Source organism: Phocoena sinus, chromosome 15 (assembly GCF_008692025.1).
Source record: "Phocoena sinus isolate mPhoSin1 chromosome 15, mPhoSin1.pri, whole genome shotgun sequence".
Taxonomy (NCBI): Eukaryota; Metazoa; Chordata; class Mammalia; order Artiodactyla; family Phocoenidae; genus Phocoena; species Phocoena sinus.
In genome coordinates, this window is record NC_045777.1 from 86,592,103 (window position 1) to 86,595,165 (window position 3,063).

Consider the following 3,063-nt stretch of genomic DNA (forward strand, 5'->3'; position numbering starts at 1 on the left):
CAGGCCTGTCCCACAGGACCCCTTCAGCCAAGGTCTCCACTATGGTGAACACATGCCGTTAGGATCAGGGAATCCTTGTGGAATATTTCCCATCGCTCATGTTTAAAGAAACATTGTTTAAATCACCTATGCACAGTAAATTGGCTGTTTACTGTAAATTGGCTGTTACTCACTCTACTCTGGTCTGGGAGCTTCTGGCCACAACCTTTGTAAACGCCTTTGACACCGTTTCCCCAAGAACCCTTAAAAAGAAGGGCATAAAATGGGAGACTCAACCTTTTCTGAAACAGTCACATAAAGGAATGGCTTAAAGGTACAGCAAGAGGGACCAGGGTTAGACATAAGGAAGAACTTCCTGCACAGGCCCAGCAATTCCTGGTGGTCTTTTTTTTTTTTTTTTTTGGTGGTACACGGGCCTCTCCCGCCGCGGAGCACAGGCTCCGGACACGCAGGCTCAGCGACCATGGCTCACGGGCCCAGCCGCTCCGCAGCACGTGGGATCCTCCCAGACCGGGGCACGAACCCGTGTCCCCTGCATCGGCAGGCGGACTCTCAACCACTGCGCCACCACGGAAGCCCCCTGGTGGTCTTTAAGCCGAATGTTGATTTATACACATCCTTACGGACAGCTTGGTTGTATGCTGGGTCAGTAGTGAGAAAATGGTGTCACGATGTCAGAGGGAGTTTCCTGTTCCCAGAAAGGATTCAGGCGACACGGGCCTCCTAAGCTGGGGTGAGGATCACATGAACATGGGTGCTGATGTGACTTAAACCCTCACTGGGATTGATCAGATACCCAGACACATGGGTGTTCTTGCTTCAACATACAAAAACAAGACAATAAGAGAAGGGGGAAGAGGGAGAAATGGAGGGCCATTGGCACAGTGACAAACGTGTGTCTCGTGTTTTAAGGTTAACACGCAGGACACCCAAAATTGTGGTAAACTCGTAATTTCATGATAGGGCTAGCAAATTTGGAAAATTACGAATCTGCTAGGAAGAGGTTTGGCTAGAAGTTAAATAAACCAAGCAAACCTGCTTTTGAGTGAAAGAACAAGCATGCACGATTTTCATCAGGTTCTAGACCTGTGCTGTCCACTTAAGTAGTCAGTGGCCAAAAAGGCTGCTGAGGCAAGCTAAGTCATGTGGGAGGCACACGCACTGCTGCCCTTCCCGTGACAGACGAGGGCATGTGCGACGAGCGCTCATGTCTGAGAAACACGGGGACTGCTGTCTCAGCCTCCTCGGCAGAAGGGGCGTGCGGTACCGCTCGACTCTGAGTTACGGGTGCATATGCCGTACACCACCTCAGGTGAGGCGACGTGTGGTGAACTGTCACGTCTGAGGTACGCGTGCGCTGCTGTCACAGCTCCACCGTTGACAGGAGTGTGGTGAGCAGTTACCTCTGAGGTCCACGGGCACACTGTGCAGCCTCCACAAGTGAGGAGACACGCGGTGACTGGTCGTGACGAAGGGACACGTACACTGATATCACAGACGCGCAGTTTAAGGGGAGTGTGGTATCAGACAACTCTGAGATGAATACGCATGCTGTCACAGCCTCCTCAGGTGAAGAAACCTTTTCTATTCATCAGGTCTGAGGTAAATGTGCATGCTGTTCACAGCCTCCTCAGGTGAGGGAAACTGTGGTATCCGTCCGACTAAGGTAGATGTGCAAGTCCTCTTAGCCTCCTCAACCACACATGGTGACTGGTCACGTGTGAAGAACGTGTGCAATTCTCTCACAGCCTCCTCAGGTGAGAACACATGTGGTGACTGGTCAGGTCTGAGGTAAATAAATGTAGATGCTGCAACCGACTCCTTCGGTGAAGAAGCCTTTTATATCCATCATTTCTGAGGTAAATGTGCACTGTCACAGCCTCCTTAAGTGAGGAAACAGGTAGTGACTCATCGTGTGTGAGCTACGTGCAATGCTGTAACAGCCTCAGCAGGTGAGGAATTTTTTTTTTTTTTTTTTTTTGCGGTACGCGGGCCTCTCACCGTTGTGGCCCCTCCCGTTGTGGAGCACAGGCTCCGGACGCGCAGGCCCAGCGGCCACGGCTCACGGGCCCAGCCGCTCCGCCGCATGTGGGATCCTCCCGGACCGGGGCACGAACCCGCGCCCCCTGCGTCGGCAGGCGGACCCCCAACCACTGCGCCACCAGGGGAGCCCGTGAGGAATCTTTTGATATGGGTCATGTCTGAGGTAAATGTCACTTAGTGACTGGTCCCGTTTGAGGAACACATCCCCCTTCATTAATAGGTGAGTGGACCTGTGGTGTAGTGCCTATCTGAGGTAAATGTGCATTCTGTCACAGACTCCTCAGATGAGGAGACACCTGGTGACTGGGCACACTTGAGGGATGTGTGCACTGCTCTCACAGCCTCCTCGGGTGAAAAGCCTTCTATATCGGTCAGGTCTGAGGTAAACGTGCATGCTGCCACGGCCTCGTTCAGTGAGGAGACACTGGTGACTCGTCACGTGTTATCTGCACAGGCGACGCTGTAACAGCCTCCTCAGGTGAGGAGACTTATGTTGACCGGTCATGTGTGAGAATCATGTGCAGTGATGTAACAGTCTCCTCAGGGGAGGAAGCTTTTGATATCTGTCACTTCTGAGGTAAATGTGCACGTTGTTCACAGCCTCCTCAGGTGAGGGAACCTGTGGTATCGGTCCGTCTGAGGTAAATGTACGAGCTCTCTCAGTCTCCTCAAGTGATGAGACGCGAGGTGACTGACTACGTGGGAGGACTCACCTGTGGTGAGTGGGCACGTCTGAGGGATGTGTGCGCTGCTCTGACTGCCTCCTCGGGTGAAAAGCCTTTCACGTGGGTCAGATCTGAGGTATAGGTGCACGCTGCCACAGCCTCCTTAAGGGAGGAGACATCTGGTGATTTGCTAGGTCTGAGGTAAATGTGCATGTTGTTCACAGCCTCCTCAGGTGAGGACACACGTGGTGACTGGTCACGTGTGAGGAGCACGTGCAGTTCAGTTATAGCCTCCTCAGGTGAGCAGAGCTGTGGTCTCGGTCGTATCTGAGGTAAAGGTGCCTCCTCAGGTGAG